We start from the raw sequence: 18,912 nt of genomic DNA, 5'->3' as shown, positions 1-18,912 counted from the left end.
AATAAAGGAAGTTTTTATTCTTGAGTAAGAAATTGGAGGTACGGAGGGGACTAAGGAACCTGCCAGGACTCACACAGTTAATGAGCGGTAGAGCTGAGAATTAAACCCAGGCTGGTTACAAAACCCAGGCCTGCAACCACCATGATCTTCTGCTTCCCAACTGCGCTGTGCTGCCCAAAAGAAAGCAAAAACAACATTGCAATAAATAAAGGTCATCTCAGTAGCATTCTGTGCATCTTAAATTAGTAATAACAGGCACTCTATTATTAATTTCCATTCTCTATCCATTGCTCAATAGAAACTTTTCACGATTTCCCTCCCCAGCAGTTTCAATAAGATGCTTGAAAATTTGTTTTGCTTTGTTGCAGATAATATGCTTACTAAGAGGCATTGTTTTCTTTATGGGGCCAGTTCTCCTTCTAAATGTTCAATGCTTTTCTGATTTTATGACTCAGAGTAGTTGATTGTTGACTCTTAACTCTTCCCTCCCACTCTCCAGGTCTTGCATCCTGCCTTCTGATTCCATTATATTTATTCCCAGGGAGGCTGACTTGGATTCTTGAGATAGAAAATGCTTTAAATAACCTATAGTTAATTTACTTATAGTCTTCTCCCACGCTCCCCAATGACCAGTATTATAACTTTATAATTTTTGCACAATAATATGATTTCCTCCAGCAGCCCTCCATAGTCCCAGTGAAGGCAGATGGTTGAATTGACCTAAGATTTGCGTCTTGTAGAAAGAAAAGGAAAACCTTGAAGTGCTGGCAATAGATTGGTTAAAGTTACTCCTTTGTTCTGGTCTCACCAAGAAGGGGATAAGAAAATAAAGCCATGAGATCTAGGATGAAATAGGAAGCCTTTGAGGCTGTTGGGGTTTGTTCAAGTGAAGCACTATTAACATGAGAATAAGTAATCAAAGGGAAAACTAGGGGTTGCAACCAGGAACTGGGGTGTTGTGCTGTAACACTTGAGAGGCAGTTATTCAGGGTAGTGCCAAGGTCCAAGGACAAGCTGTGGGGGTGCATTTCTGAAATGGCTCCTGTCAATCTTCCCTCTCACAGCATCAGGGCATGGCCAACCCAGGGCTGCAGGAACAGGTCCTTTCACTGCTTAGCTCTAGCAATTCTTTCAGGTTATGTTTTTCCTTCTCTTTCACCTGGATTTTAGCTTTGTCACTTTGTCTAATAATCACTTTCAGGGTGAGGAGATTCTCTGTTACTTTATCATATTACTCTCTTTGAAACCACTTGCATCATCAATCTTTTTGATCAACTTCTTCCCAAGATTCTGATTTTCACTAGTGTCTCACTACTATTTCAGGCCATGGCCTATACTTATTTATCTAAAAGTAGATATTAGACAGACATATATCCAAGGTGATGCACCCTGGAGTTTATGACATAAAAAGAGCCTTGAAGGTAAAGGCTTCTCCCATGTGGGTGCTGAAAGAATCTGGACAGGAGGACCACGTTTGAATAAGCCCACCTGCCATCAGAGAGACCTGGGTGTCATCTTACCTAGGCTACAAGCATTCTCCTGAGGACACGTCAGCAAGCCACAAGCCCACCTTTCCCTGACCTCTCCCTTCAAATATCTCACCGAAAACCCTGACCATAAAAAGCCTCTTAGCCTGTAAGAGATGCCTTCTTTGTTCTGCTGGCCAGAACAGGTGGGTCCCTCTCTGGTTTAGCAGCAAACCTCTTGGACTGTGCAGTTCGCACCTCCTCTTCCCTTTCAGGTGCTCTCACCATTTGCTATAATAGAAGGTGGGGTATTGGGGAAGACTGTAACTAGAGTCCAGAGTTTTCATTGTATGTGGCTGAAACCCAAAAGTTCTGTAGGAAACGTCGGAGAAGATCATAGAGTCACATGGCTGGAGTCTCAAAAGAGTAATATTTTGCAACAGGTGAAAGAATACCAGTCTGGGTATGGCCATGGGACACTCAAAGGGCTTGTGATGCAGGAGAAAATGAACGTCCTTTGCTTAAGGTCTGGCTGATCCAGAGTAGCATTTCCCAAACCCTGGGCAAATGAATGAGGACCTCCAGGAACATTTGGGGATCACAGCTACTCTGACAATCTCACTAGAATTGAGAAGAGTAACAGGAAGCAACATTCAATGAAGATGCTGAAAATGTGAGAATGTCTGCTTACAAAGCAATATTTCAAGAGAGTGAGGTGGGCAGAGAGAGGTGTGGCCATAGCAGTTAGGTAAAGGGAGTTGAACTCCCTCTTACTGATATTCAGAAGAATTGAATTGACTTTTCTATGGATAGAAAACTGGCCCTGGCTGAGTTCCTAGGGGTATAAGAGTTTTAGTGCGATTAAAAGATTGAAGTATTTGCTCAATAGCTGGACAAAATTTTGCAAAACTTTTTTTCTAGTTTCTGTAAGGAGAGCTCTCTCTGTACAAGAAAAGGTCAACCTGCTCCTAGTAGCTTACCTTGGTATGAAATACCAGCAGATGGCAGAGGTGAAGTTCAGAAGTTCTCATGGTGCAAGGAATGACCTGCAGCAGTTGTGGAAATAGACATGTGAAGTGGGTTCTTTTCCATAAATTGCTAAGAAGATTCTTACTGCCTAGGAGTCACTCATCAATTCAACACTGTAGGAAGTCTCAAGTTTTATGGAGATGGAATTGGAGCACCTGAGCTGGTTCAGGGGTCACGAGCGCCCAGAAGGTTGTTCCCTGGCAGCTGGAGGCAGTAAGGAGCGTTCTCAGGTGTTTTACCTCTCAGCCACCTGTGCTGGTTCAGAGGGCATCAGACAAAAAGTAGTACCTTTGATTTGCCCTCTCCAGATCAAAAATGCCATTAATAATTTTCCTGCCTCCCATTTTAAATAGTATAAAATCCAAGTTTTGCTTTAAAAAAAAAACAGACATTCATGAGTTCCTTGGGCTGACCCCAGAAAAGCCTTTCCAACTTTCCCATCTCATGCTATTACTGAAAGGAAAAGAGGGGACATGAACTCCATAGTCCAAGCAGGGTTATTGCTGCACCTGAGAGGGACCTCTCTGTTCTGGCGAGCAGAACAAAGGAAAAAAGGGGTCTCTAACAGGCCAAGAGGCTTTTTATGGCCAGGGTTTTTGGCGGGCTCTTTGAGGGCTGGGGCCTGGGGAAAGGTGGGCTTGCAGCTTGCTGACGTGTCCTCTGGAGGATGCTTGTAGCCCAAGGAAGATGACACCTAGGTCTCTCTGAGATGGTGGATGGGCTTATTCACAAAGGCGGTACTCCTGTCTGGATTCTATCAATTTCTCTACCCCTGTATCAGTCTTTTCTTTACCTCTGCAGCTACCCAGTACTCTCGTTTGTCTAGTTATTATTTTGCAGTCCCAGAGCTCCTAGTTTTGGGTGCCATTAATCCCTCACCACCCACTTACTGTCCTTCAAGTCCAAATCTAAATGTCACATTCTTCTTAAACTTTCTTCTGTACTGATTAGGAATCAGTTACTCTCTGTTCAAGTTCCCATGGCACTTTGTGCCTCTGTTTAGAGAGCTTCCTGTGGTCAGTAACAGTTCTGCTTGATGTTTTCTCGTTGGATTAAGAACCCTTCAAGGGAAACAGTGTGGTTTAGCACCATGTTATTTTGCAGAGCTTCCATCTTAATGCCTGGAATGCTGTGTTACTTGACTGAATATTGGCTGATTGAATATCCATTTCCAGTGAATAAAATAGGCCTTTTCAAGCCTTATAACAGACTTGAGCCATAAAGAAATATTGCCTAGAAATCAAGTAACAATTTATCAATAGTCCCCCCAGTGGCTCGAATGAGTAAATGACCTTCTCCAAACCACAGAAATTTCCTCAATACCTATTGTTTAAGAAGAATCTTGACTAACAAATGCTTAGACATATTTCTACATAGGCTATGGCCAATATGTGTAGTCTTTGGGTTAGCTGGAGCCCAAAGTTTCTCTTGGCTTTCAGAATGACATGGGGAGACCTTCCTCCAGGTTCTGGAATGTTTTGTAGGGTGGAAGGGAAAGCTGGGATGTGGCACCACCAAGCTGTTCTATGCACTGTGGCCTAATGGAATACAAATAGGCTGGAGGCAGGAAGCCCTCTGGACATGCAGCGTCAATCAGAGCTCTGAGGCTCTGTCTTTTCATAGGTAAAAGATGGATGAAAATACCTGCTGTAAATTTAAGCACTTTAATCAGATGTGCTGATTCACCATTTCAGATTCTCAGCTTCATCTGTGTCTTTTTCCAGCCATTTTTGCAGTGACCAGTTCTGCTGGCTCTAAGAGGCTTCCTGCTGGTACAACCTGATTTCAGGCCTATACCTCAGACTTCTGAGTGTTTCTGTTGGTAAGGTGTGGGAAGCCGCAGGAACTCACTCAGCTTCAGTGAGGCATGCATCTCCCAGAAGTTCAGGGCAGTTAGGTTAACAACCCAGGGGGTAAACTATAACCAGTGAAGGTCAGGGGCTGGTAGAAAATTCATTCTCCTTTCTGTCCCCAGAGAGATGGTCCTGAAATGCACCTTTATGGACTAGAGTGAGCAATTGCCTACATCGTTGGTCGATGGTAATACTTCTTTATCTTTGACTGTTTTTTCCTGGGTCTTCCTTCTATGAGCTCTGATCTCTTACTTCTGTTCCCTGGGTCTTTACTTCCCTAAAAGCATAATCACACACCTTCATCTCAGGCTCTGCGTCCTGGGGAATTTAGACTGGAACAACATGGGCAGGAAAGCACAAACTTCTTTAAAACATTCCTAATATAAAATGTAAGGTGATAGCAAATTTGCTTTGCTCTAGGAAGGTAAATATGAAAAAGTTACATACCTGGTAGTATCACTTTAAGAGGATTTGAAAATTACAGTGCACTTTATTTTATGTGTCAACTTCTAGCAGAACTTACCGATGATTCAAAGGACTCTTCTTTATGATCACTGTGATTCTGCTTTCCCTTGGGACACTGGCCTGGTCTTTGTGGGTAAAACTGCATAGGAATCCCAAGGGGATGATAGCCACAACAGCCAAATTGACCCAAGTTGATGACATTGCTCTGTGCCCTAGGAATGGTGCTGGAACCTGGAAAAGAAATGTTCACTAATGGAAAATAACCAAGAGGCTAAGGAGAGAGACATTATTTTTGAACTTTTAAAGAGAACATTACAAATAGCAGAGAAAATGGAAAAGCAGAAATTAAAAACAATAAAAACAAAAGCAGGTTGACAGCGGCCCTTTTAATATGACAATTTTGGTACTTCTAAGACCCAGGCTTGTGCTTATAATAGCTGAGTCCCTGTGAAATAGCCAAGGACCATGGAGCTTGAACACTTAGTCACAATGGCATTTTAGGTTAAACAATCATTGACTCAGCAGTGAAAAATGAGATAAATTAAAATTATTTTCTTCACAACGGCCGAGGGGCTTGGCAAGTAATATATTGAAGAAATTTCCTGGACATAATAGGTTACATTAATTTTCAACTGCAAAACAATTCCTTCAGCATTATTTTTCAAGGAGAGAGAAAAGAAGAAGGGGGGAGAGAAAACCACCCTGTTACTTGTGCTGTTTACTTCTGGCCTAAATGAGAAAACATGTTTCAAAGGGAAGATTAAGAAAGGTGTATCAAGACACACAGCAAATCCTTACTGTAAAGAATTCAGGCTAATTGGTTACCCATTTTCCTGTTCAAATGTGGTCAGTATTAATCCAGGAACAATAGATGTATAAATTATGAAAATCGTTACATTAGGAATCAGGATGTTAAGCCCTCTGCTAGATAAAAAGCACCTTTGTTTGGAATATAGGACTAAAATGGGAGCAAATCTTTACATCCAAATTTGCCACCAGTTATAGTAGAAATGCTTAGTGCCTGTATTGAGTCTGAGTAAATGGGTGGACACCTCAGGCTGCAAACATTGCAGGTTTCCCAGGCTGCTTGGAGAAGGTGGTAAATGGAGTTGTGTAAGGTGGTAAGAGATGGTGTCATCAACTGACACCAAACCAGAGCAGAGACCCATGTTCCTGCCAACAGCACATGGAAATCTCTCCTCCGTGTTCCCCCTGAGACCCATCCTATCATCTTCAGATTATTGACCATTTGGCTCAGTGGCATCCTGGTAAATGTTTAACAACCATCTCTCTAAACATAGTTCCAACATGAATATAGGTTGATATTGTCATTGATAGCAGTGGTTAGCAAACTTTTCTTGTAAATAAAGAGCCAGACAGTAAATATTTTTGGCTTTGCAGGGCACAAAGTCTCTGTCACAAGTACTCAACTCTGTCATCAGAACATGAAAGCAGCCAAGAAAATACATGAAGGAACGAACACAGTACTGTTTCTGCTAAAACCTTACGTAAGGATACTGAAACTCAAGTTTCCTGTAGTTTTCAAGTGTCGTGAAATAGCCCTCTTTTTTTTCTTTAACTTAACTTTCAACCACTTAAAAATATAAAAATCATTCTTAGCCCTCAGGCTGTACAAAAGCAGCAGCCATTTGAATCTGGCCTGGAGGCTGTAGTTTGCCACTATTTTACAGTAACAAGTCAGAGAATAGTGAAATAACTGAGATACATGTTGCACTTCATCTGTCAATGAGCAACTTCTTTCCTCAGTCAGATAATCATTTTCAAATACTGGAAGACTGTTTCCTCAGTTTTTTCTGTGCTGTTCATAGTGCGATGGCTACATACATGACATATGTCTAAGTTTAATATTTTTTGATAATCAGTAAAACAGTTTAAGCCCTGACTTGTAGCATTTGCTGATCCCCACTTTGATCAAGTTCAAGTTATTAACATGATATTGGCTATATGACATGGATGCCTCTTTAATAAACAAACTACAAGAGCAAGAGTTTCTGTCTTTCTTATCTTTGCTTCCATGCAGTGTCTTGCACAAAACTTAGCACACACTGGATGCTTAAGAAAGATAATATTGATGGAGTAGCATCTCCAGCGGGTAACCCCTTTTGTTCTTCACATCAAGGCACCCTAAGCGATGGACACAGGTCTGTGGGAGCCAGATAGGCTGTCATGTTCTATCCTCAGTATCCTCTGGCTACTGCTCTTCAGCGGGTTTTCCTAGCCTGCAAAAGAGTGGAGGAGATTAATGACAACATCAGTATCAGGAACCCCAGCCCTCCCCCTCCTTCTCCACTTTCCCCCTGCCTTTCCTCCCTGACAGCTTCTCTTGTTCCCTCCTTTGACCAGACTTCTTGTTGCCTCCTCTAGCTTGTTACTATTCCAACCCTCCCATTCCAACTAAATGCCCATTATAGTGTTTATTTGGAGAGAGGGATAAACTTGACTTATAAAGAAAAAACAAACTTTGAGTTCCAAGCATGGGCTTCCTTTGTCTAAAATTTACAAAGTAAATTTTATGATCACATTAAGCACATCACTTAATGATTAGGAAGATACAGGTATGTATATAATTTGTATGTGTGTGTATAGATATGTACTGCTTTCTTTGAAGAACACTGAACAGCAACACCCATATTCCTGCTACCTTTAGAATTGTATAAAATAACCATGTATTTTTACTTTTGTGTGGAATCTAAAAACAAAACAAACTGAACAAAACAGCAGCAAACTCATCGACACTGAGAGGTGACTGATGGTTACCACTGGGAAGGGGTTGGGGTGGGCGGGTAGGGTGGGTGAGGAGGATAAAGAGGCACAAAAATCTCAATCATAATGTAAGTTGGTCACAGGATGGAAGTGCAGTATGGAGAATATAGCCAATGATTCTGTAACATCTTCCTGTATTGACAGATAGTAACTGCCTTAGTTGGGGTGAGGATTTAATAGTGTGTGTAACTGTTGAATCACTGTGTTGTAAACTTGAAACAAATATAACACTGTATATCAACTATACTTCAATATTAAAAAGTACACTTAAAAAAAGAAATGAATATTTTCCCTTCTATCCATCTAATCTCTCTCTCCCAAAATTAGCTGTTAATAACAATTTGGGGAGTGCCATTTCTGATTTCTTTCTTAAGTTTGAAAGTGCAAAAATCTCTCTCCCTCCTCTTCTCCCCACTCCTTCCCCCATCTCTGGAATACTCATGACCCAGGGCTTAGATGGCAGTGCAGGCACCCTTGTTTTGGGGCCCCACTCTCCTCCCACTCTAAGCCACTGTGTCAACACAGCCCCTTGAATTCTTATTGCTGAGCAGGCTCAGGGCCCACATTCCCACTGTGACATAAAGCTGACATTTGCTTTAGTGGGTTCCCTCTTTCTTCTGGATTTTATTTTAACAGTACCTGCCCCCTACACTGTTAATCTTTTTGTACAAAGACTCTGTAACTGACATCCACAGCCACAAAACCATTTAGATTTCCTGGAACCAAATTGCTTTCCAGAACTCCAGTGGCATGAAGCTGATGTGGATATTGATTTCTTGTTTGTTAGTGGCTAGTAATGACGAGCCCAGAATGGGCACAGGCTGATGGAGGGAGCACTTGTTCACATCTGGTAGCTGCTGGGCAGGAGGTGGCCACCCTCAGCTGGCTGCCACATCTGGGACCCCCCTGCTCTGCACTGTGCTCTCCCTGCATTCTGCCATGTTTGGGGCTGATTACAGACAGTGCTGTGCTCTGGCGCCTGCAGCCAGGGCTCCCCTGCACCCAGTGCCTCCCTTCAAACCAATCTGCACTTGGCCGGCTGAGGGCTTGATAGCTGCGGAGCCCAGCAGCTTGCAGCCAGCTCAGCTCACGTGGCAGTGTCTGTTGAGAAAAATTGCACGTAGTGTCTGTCTGCAGGCAAAAGCACAGTCCAAGAGAAGTGTGTCAGACCCCTAGCCAGCCAGATACCCAATTATTTATCTTTGCTTTTCCTTTTTTTTTTTTTAATTTTAAAATTCTGAGGAAAGTGCCTTACACAAAGCAGGCAGTGGTGTGGCTAGGTATTTTTTTTTCCTTTGGCTAATTTAGTTTTTCATCTCCTGAGGGCCAGGCCTAGAAGTCCAGTGCCTCACCCCTACTCACTGGGTTTCAAGTAAACACACCTAATGTATTGACACCCCATTGTATAAAAATATGCCTGTTTTTATACATGACAAATCATTAGTGGCAATATTGCTGTTGTTTTAAATTAGTCTCTGATATGAAACAGCTAAACCTCACCCCATAGACAATTCTCATAATTTCAGTAATTAACCTAATATAAGGAAAGTTCTCTATCGTTTGCTCCTTTTCAGGGAGGCTTAGTATGACTGCTAATTCTGTAACATCTTTCTACATTGATAGTAACTACACTAGTTGCTGTTGAGCATCTAATATTGAAGATAACTGTCAAATCACTATGTTGTATACTTGAAACCAATATATTTTATATCAATTATATTTCCAAAATAAGTGCATTGACTGTACTACCCATCCACCAGATCTTCCTGATCTTTCTTTTCTTCTTCTCTTATCACCTCTAACACACACCAATGCTCATATTATGCTACTTGACAGTCTCCTCTTAGGAGAACCTATGGTCCTCAAAGGCAGTTATGTCTGTTTTATTCACTGCTATTTTTCTAGAGCCTAGGAGACTGCCTAGTACATATGAAATATCAATAATTGTTGAGTGAATGTAATATAAGCAGAGCAGCCGTGAGCTTCCCAGTCCTGTGTCCTCGCCCTCTGCTCTGTGGCATTCTCTGATATCCTTTCTTCTTCTTCTCTTCTTTCCCTTTATTTCTTCCCCCATTGCCTCTGAAAACAATAGACACCTCCTGGGTTCTTCTGCCCAAATGCAAGTTATAACAATTCAGTCATGTAGGCTGCGAATAATTGATAAGATCTAAATGTCACCACTCCAAGAATCCAAGGGAAAATGGTAAAAGGAAACATTTTTAAAATGTCTAATTGTTGTAAAATAAATATAACATAAAATTGACCATCATATGCATTTTTACTAACAAATAAAATTGTAAAATATTCAAAGTGTGCATCATGACAATGTGATACGTATATGCATTGTGAAAGGATTCCTTGAAAGCCAGTTAACACATCTGTGAGGACTGCTTTCACAATTCATATGCACACAAATCACCACAATGCCTGCTCGAGTATCCCACAGCCCCACCTGTCAAATATATGTACATATATATATTTGGTAAAAACATTTAAGTTCTATTCTCTTAACAAATTTCAATTATGTGATATCAACATAATCACCATGTTTCACATTAGATGCTAGGAACTTATTCATCTTATAGCTGAAAGTCTGTGTCCTTCACCAACGTTTCTCTGCTTCTCCCATCCCTAGCCCCTGGCAACCACTTTTCTATCTCTTAATCATGGATATATTACTTTCTAATTATTCATTTGTTTCCTTTTCTTTATAGGTGTTATACATCGATACATACATTAATTTTAAAATATTGATATGAGCTCTCACTGATTAGAGAACTTAGGATTAATGTATTTCTTATTTTTGCTCATCTTTTTGTTTTCTATTTTCTGCAGTGATGAAGTAATACTTTTACAATACTCCATAATACTAAAAGAAAGTATTTTTATTTTGATTAAAACATTTAGACACTATTAAATCCCATGTATCCCAGGGAAGATACAGATGCACAAACTGGTTGGTTGTGGAACATTTTTTTCTTCTACTTAATAAATTTATACCCTCTTCATGCAGTTCTTCCACCTTCCACCTCCTGCCTCTGGCACCACTGATCTGTTCTCTGCCTATTAGCTTGGCTTTTAAAAAAAAAAACAGATTTGACATATAAGAGTGATCCTATAATATTTGTCTTTTTCTGCTGGACTTTTTTCATTTAGCATATACCCTCAAGGTCTATCCATGTTGTCATAAATGACAAGATTTCATTGCTTTTTTATGACTGAATAATATTCCAATACAGTTTCTTTATCCTTTTATTTATCACTGAACACTTAGATTGTTTCCATACCTTAGTTATTGCAAATGATGTTGCAGTGAACATGGGGATGAGTCAGTGTTGTAATCGTCTTTGGATAAGTGGCCAAAATGCAGAATTGCTGGATCCTATGATAACTCTGATTTTAATTTTTGAGGAATCTCCACATTGTTTCCCATAGTAGCTGCCAATTTACATTCCCACCAAAAATGTACAAGTTTTCCCTTTTCTCCACATCCTTGCCAACTCTTTATTGGCTGTCTTTATTCTTATTGCCTGTCTTTTTTGAGAATAGCTGTTCTAACAGGTGTGAGGTGATATCTCATTGTGGTTTTAATTGTCATTTCCCTGCTGATTAGTGATGTTGAGCATCTTTTCATGCATCTGTTGGTCTTGTATGTCTTCTTTGGAAACGTATCTACTCAGCTTTTTGTGTATTTTTTAATTGGATTGTTTAGTTCTTTCACTATTGAGTTGTATGAGTTCTTTGTATATTTTGGATTTTAGCCCCTTATGTATATATGATTTACAAATATTTTCTTCCACTCAGTAGGGTGCCTTTTCATTTTGTTGGTGATTTCATTTGCTGTACAGAAGCTTTTTAGTATAATGTCCCACTTATAATTTTAGTTTTTGTCGCCTCTACTTTTGGTAAAAAAAAATCATCACTAAGACCTATGTAAGGGAGTTTACTGCTTATGCTTTCTTCAAGGAGCTTTATGGTTTCAAATCTTACTTTCAAGTCTTTAATCCATTTTGAGTTAATTTTTGTGTATGGCATAAGAGAGTGGCCAAGTTTTATTCTTTTGCATGTAGATATACAGCTTTTCCAGCACCATTTGTTGAAGAGAGTGTCCTTTTTCCATTGCATAATCTTGGTTCTTTTTTCATAAATTGATCGACCATATACATGTGGGTATTTTTCTGGGCTTTCAATATATATGTGTTTTATGCCTATACTATACTATTTTAATTACTATAGCTTTGTAATATAGTTTGAAATCAGGGTGTGTAATGCCTCCAGAATTGTTCTTTCTAAGATTTCTTTGGTTATTTGGGGTTTACACATTTTAGAATTGTATGTTCTACTTCTTTGAAATATGGTGTTTGTCTCAAAAGGAAATTTTTAAATTGTAGAACATCAGGTGTCATAGATGTAAAGCTTTGGAGACAAAAAGAATATTTTAAGTGCCCCTTAAATCACATGACACATGTAGCCAACTATTTGATATATGCACAAATATATTTCACCTTGACCAAAATGGGCATGAAGAGAAGAATCTTATCTAAACTTCCGAAAGCAAAAATAATATATGACAACCTAGATTTATTTGTGATGCAGTAAAACTGATGTTTACAAGTGAAATGATTGAAACTTTATAATTAGAAATAATTTCTTTAGTGTTTTATATTTTAAAAACTTGAACATTCATGGTCTTATACTTTTGTTTTCATAACATCTCATTAAGATAGAAAAGTAGAATATCATTATTTTTCTTACAGATTCCAGGGTCTTAACCTGGGTCCATTGTCAAGTTCTGGGGAGCCTTTCAACTTTCTACAACTGTATTAATTTGTCATCAACATGACATTACCTGAAGTGTAGGTGTGAAGTTAGATGAAGCTCATAAGACCTTGCTCTAGCCCGATCACTGTGCTCAATCTGCTGTAAGTATTCTTCCCATTTGCAGTGGGCATACATTGCAAATTCACTACTTACTAGCTCAGTTACCATGAGCAAATTATAAGAACTCACCCAGTATCTGTGTCCCTGCCTTAAAAATGGCATCATACTCCAACCTCCCACTTGCCTTTTGTCTTTCACTGACCTGTAACAGAGGTATAAACAAAGCAGACTCCAACTGCTGTTATGGGAAAAACACAGGACATCCAAAAGATGTGCTAACATAGAATATGTCTAAAGACTTAACCACATGATAGCTATGAAGGGCAAAAGGCTATATATCACCTTAATTTCTCTGAAACTACAGTGGTAATCTTCAGCCAGCCCATTCATTGGGTGACGTGGGGTAAGGGACAACGCTTCTTTAAATCTGGTTATCTTAACACTACCTCATAATATTAAGAGTCTATTTAGGGAAAGCAGTCTCTTCTGGATGGATTACACATCTTTCACAGCTCTGCCTCAGTCCCTTCCCTGGAGGGGTCTGGGAAGAAGTGTTTATGGCCACATGGCCTTAGTGAGGAGAAAACCAACTTCTGTAGGTCCTTCTTGTGCCTTTGATAGGACCAGCACTTAAAGTTGATAAATTTTGGTTCTGTTCTTCTTGTTCCAGTAGGGACCTGTGATTCTTTCTAGCTAGCATAGCATCTACTTGGTTTTGCTGGTGCTCAGACCTTCTGAAGTTCTGAATACCCTTCCATGTCCCATGTCAGGACCCAGGCCATTCTGAGACTGCAAGGGCACCTCAACTCCTCACCCCATCCAGTCTGCCTCCTCCCCACCCCAACCCTATAAAAAGTCCCATGACCTACCCATTGTTTTAGAAGTTAGTGTCCATGCCACATGGGAACTGGGGCAGGGAAAGAGAAAGCTACTCACTCCTTGGCCACACAATTGCATCCTCCTAATTGCATTAAGATGCCCCATGTTGGCTCTAGATATCCCTATCTGGTGGTTCCTTTTAGAGTTCCTAAAGGGATTTAATTAAAAATCTCTGTGTTTCCTCTTAACACACATCCTACCATTTTTTATCTCAAAGACCCTAAGCAGGAATATTGAGCTCATAACTGACCACCCTCTACCAATTGTTCATCCTTTCTTAACAGTTCTTTGTCAAGAAAGGAGCAGGCTGCTTTTTCTCCTTCTTGCTAAGCTTAATTTACCATCTCTCTTTCCCTGAAGTTAATTTGGGTATGCTTCTTTAGATACAAGCAGAACAATCTCTGCTAAATAATAAGAGAACACGAATCCATAGGTATCTCAAATGGCATGCCAATTGTACCGACATAAGATTAGGCATTGTATAAGTCTGCTAAAGCTGCTACAACAAAATACCATAGTAAAGGACCCTGGTCAGATCTTTGGATCTTTTCCATCATGTCCATTTCACATGAGGAAACCAAGGCCTAAAGCAAATAGTGACTTGCCTAAATATACAGTGACTGGTGGAAGAGGTTGGCTGGAACTCAGCTGCTGCATCTCAATTGCTTGGTTTCTTCCTGTGTATCATTTTGTCAATGGAAAGCAGATATACAGGTAAGTGCCTTATCTGATGATTCTGTTAATGCAGCAAAAGAGATCAGTGCACAATTAGATTCATGGGGATGCACAATTAGATTCATTGTTTTGCAAAAAGAGTAAAAATATAAATCATGGGTTTCTAGTCTGTTACCATATGGGAATGAAAGGAGAAATATTAAGAATAATCAGATCTCTCCAAACACTTTACTATCTCTCCTGAGACTAACTGATTCATCTAAACCTGTGTCCACTAATAAGGAGGCATAATAAATAAATAAAGACAAGTTTATCAGTCTTTCACTGAAGAATCCTATCCATATTTTCTGAAGGTCTATAATTTTTTTTACTGTATTATTTCAGAATCAGCAGTACCCATTAGACATGTGTATTTATCTCCTCTCTTTGGGACAACTGAAATATTAAAATCTTTATGCACACCATGTTCTTTGTCCAATGACCTTGAATAACATAAAAGCCAAGATTAGTGAAAACATTTTTAAAACCTGACTTATCAATAGATCATGATATTGCCTTTGCCTTTGAGCCTTATTTAAGAGTCTAGATTGCTAGAGCTGGGAGGTCCTTTAGAGTTCACTAGGCCAACACCCTCATTTTCCAGATGAGGAACCTGCACTTGGGAGAAATGAAGTGAATTACTCAAGGTCATACAGAAAGTCACCCTCTGAGTCCAGCTAACATTCATGTATTTTGACATCAGTTCACTTTCCAATATGCCAGTATATCTCAAAATTAATAAAACAGGGTAGTATTTTGCTAATATTATGTAATGGATTTAAATTTTCCCCTTACTTTCTACTTACCTCTTACCATCAAGACTTAGCTTCAGAGATAATGGAACCAGGAAAATGTGGTGTGGTTTCCCAGAGGAGAAAGAATCCCATAAATCAACTTTCTTTCAAAGGTGACATTCTTACCTTCCTTTGTATACGATGGTCTTCAAAGTAAGGCTTTATGAAAGATTAAAGTATAATATAAGTTCATTTTCACTTTCTTTAACATTCCAAGAAGTAGGACTAGAGTCCCAGGTCCTGCAGACTTCTAGAGAAATTGTGTTCCTCGGGGTGAGGAGAATGCCCAGAGCAGATAGGATTCCTCTGTAGGTCATCAAGAATAGTCAGTTTGGGGGCTTCTGCATGGTCTGACACTTATGCAGAGGGACTATTCAAAATTAAATAGAGCAACTATAAAGTCCAATGGATATTTAAACGTGATTCAGAAGTTCTTGACTGTCCCTGGAGGATGATCCTGGAGCTAGTTGAGGATTTAGGAAGCTTGCTAGAAGGGACCATGGACACAGTGGTCATACTAACAAAAGGTTCATGGCTGGCTTCCAAAGCTGGAGACTGAGTGGGGTTCACAGCTGGGTCTCAGAGGTCTAAAATGCTAGAAGAACAGAAAGGTCTCAGTCAGAAAAGTGAGACTGCTTAAAACTTTAGAACAACAGGTGAAGCTGTAAGAAAAGACTGTGCCCTCCTGGTTGCTGGCATTTCCCACTTCTCCTGAGTTCTCTATCTCACTTCCCCAATCCCCACCCACAGTCCTGCTCTCAAACCTTGTAGCACATTCAGAATTTCAATCTCCAGCACAACCCTCTGACCACCACCTTCTATCTCTCCAACTCACTTTCAAAAGTTCTCCCGCTAGGACTATAAATAACTAAAAGCCAAGGGTACTTCTTCTCTTGCATCCACCACATTTTCTCTATCAGGATGCTCTTAAACTCATTTCCTATTTTCTGAATCTTACATTTCATGTTATAGTATTGTAATCATTCCTTATGTATTCCCAACTTCCTTATATAATTTCTTGTCCTGTCATAATCTCTTGGCCCAACCCAACCTTGGTTTAATCCATCTCTCTGCCTCCACCATGCCTCTCCAGTGTGCGCTGGTGTGTCTGCAGGACAATCCCCATTGAGACTGACATGAATCAATAATGACTGACATCAGGTATACCTCACTGTTACCAGAAAACTGTGCTGCATTTACCCCATGAACTAATTCTTTAGGTCTCCAAGAGATTATTTCATACCTTTTTCTTACTAATTTTCAATATCTTTCCTTTGAATCACTCTGCTGATTGCCTCTTGGCCTCTTATTTTATTGATAAAATAAGAGCAATCAGAAAAGAATTATTTTACCTCCCTACCTACAATTCCACCACCCTGCCTTCATTAGTCTCAATCTACCACTCCATCTCTTCAGATGTGATGGATGAACTGGTTCCTCTACTACCTCAAAAAACCCTTGTATTCTTCTACCCTCTTGACTTCCTGAAGAATTTGCTTTTATAACTATCCCTTTAATATTAATCTCCTTTCTCTTTTCTTTTTACAGAAAATTCCCATTGCTGAACAAACATGAGTGATAACATTCTTGAGCCACATGCCCCCTTCCTGCTGTCGGTGTCTTTGTTCTTCATTATTGGTGAAATCTTTGAAAGAGTTTCTATGAAAATTAGCATATTGCCATGACCTTGTGGCCTTAACAGTGCAGCAGGAGAAAGGCAGTTTAACAAATAAAAGTACATATTATTATGTAATTACAAATTATATTGTATGTGGATAGAAAGATGAAAGATAAGTAGATAGATAAATAGACAAAAAGATAGATTGATACCTACCTGCATATATACATAGAAAGAAAGCAAAGATATCTAAACTCAAAACTTAATTTGAAAGTAATGGACATGCTTAGATATAAAAAGAATCTAGAAACATATCACACATGCCCACTTTTTAACAACTGAAAATTTAGGTAGCTTGTCAGAAGGGACCATTGATAGGGACAAAATAAAGCTGAACAAAGTCTAGTCACAAAAGATAACTCACCAGGGAAACTAACTATTGGAGAGCTTGTGTGTGAGGAAATCAGTAGTAAGCATTGAAACAGTCTAGACAGGGATTAAAATCTAAGTAACTGTATTAAGTTCAAAATTTGTAAATATGGAGAAAAGATACAAAAGTAAAAAATAATAATTTGTATACAGTAGTTGGTCAAAGAAATTGCAGTGCATGCTAATTGTGGGATAAGGAAGCCAATGGGGGACTGAAAGTGATGGGAAGAAAGGCGAGGATGCCAACTAATATATTTGCTGAAAGAAGAGCAGATTTTTCATTTCTGATTATGCAAATTTGATAAATAAGTATATATCCAATTTTGAAAATAAGAAAAGAAGGAACTCTGAGAGATTACCAAAAAAGGCAAATAAGAAATTCCCATAATTTCTATCATGTATTTGAGACAGAAGACATACTTTCAAAATATTTTAATAAGATTTTATTTTAATTAAACAGTACCGAAAAATAAACACTAATTAGATTAGATGTTCTTCGAAAACAAATTTGAAGAAAAATGTAGAACATATTTTTCTTTTGATCTTGTTTTCTGTTAATTTTACTTAATTTTTATTTGTACTTCCCAGTTCGTGTTTTCAAGAGTTAATGTTTAATTTTCACCCATGCTTCCTTGCTTCAAACTCTCCTACCCCACCTCCTCTTCTAGGGCATCATTCTCCATGTGTGCTGATAGCATTTGGATTTACTGGGTTACAGACTTCAACAGAGCTTTTTAACAGATTTCTGGGCCCCACCCAGAGCTCTGATCAGATTCCAGCCAACTCCAGGGTTACTAGTCTGGATCACTCGTTGAGAACCCCTACTACAGAAAATAAAGTCCCACTTTTCTTCCCAAAGATAGACCAGGTCTGTATTCTTGGCTCTGTGATTAACTCCCTTATCTTATCAGTTGAAGAAAAATTATTAGAGGGAGGCATGAAAAATGTAAAGACAGTGTGTTATTTTTATTTCTGCTCTAGGCTTTGCTGTTGTTCCTACATGTGGAAAGCAGAAAAAGACAGAAATGCATGCCACCTTTTTTTTTCTTCCACATTGGAAAATACAACAAAGCTTTGTCCATTCAACAGAGTTATCTTAGAGTTTTTCTCTGGCCACGTAGGAAAAAACTGGGAAAGATGACATTCCTTTCTTCCTGTATCCTTTAGTGTGGGTGATTGGATGTTCTATGTAATGAAATTTAATTACAGTGGTTCCCTTAGCAATAGCTCTAACTCATATACTTGGGTCAAATACAAAATGTTCTGATATGGAGATTTTGCTTACAAATTCAAGGTTATGCTGAAAATACAATTTTAAGGAAGAATTAAATAGAATTTGGTAGAATTTTATTACATGTCTTTGTATGTTAGACACTCATGTTAATAAGGAGGATAAAGGCATAAAATCACTTCAAGGTATGGGGCTAAGACCACCTGCATCAACATGTCTTTGTTTAAAATGTAGGTTCTGACCTACAGGATGAGAACTACCTGGGATGAGGCTTGGGAAGCTGTTTGCTAAGCAGTCTCAACATCATAGTTTGGAAATTCTAGATGGAACATCCCTGCCTCCTTAACCCTTCTCTACAAAGTCTTCTCTGGTTCATGAACCAGGACCTGGGCTGCACTCTTGTTTCTCCCCACTTTGTGCATACTTACATTCTAGTACTTCCCTAATAACTGTTCCAGTAATATATTTGTAAGTTATGTTTGCAGGTCCATTTGCCTGCTAGGTTTTGAAATCTCTGTCTGCAATTCTCTGCAATTCCCAGGGCCCAGCACAATTCCAAACAAACAGAAGTGCTCATAAACATTTATGAAATAAATAAGTAGATGGATGAATATATGAATGAATCGGTGAATATGAGAGTAAAGTGGGCAAGAAAATTGTGAGATATAGTGGTAGAGATCATCAGAGGGACAGGAAAATTATATTAAAAGTTAGTGAAACAATCCATCTGAAAATACATGGATACTTGCAAGAATGTTCACTGAAGCCC

The sequence above is a fragment of the Manis pentadactyla genome, chromosome 6 (assembly GCF_030020395.1).
Source record: "Manis pentadactyla isolate mManPen7 chromosome 6, mManPen7.hap1, whole genome shotgun sequence".
NCBI classification, from domain to species: domain Eukaryota; kingdom Metazoa; phylum Chordata; class Mammalia; order Pholidota; family Manidae; genus Manis; species Manis pentadactyla.
Note: the sequence above shows the minus strand (reverse complement) of the source record.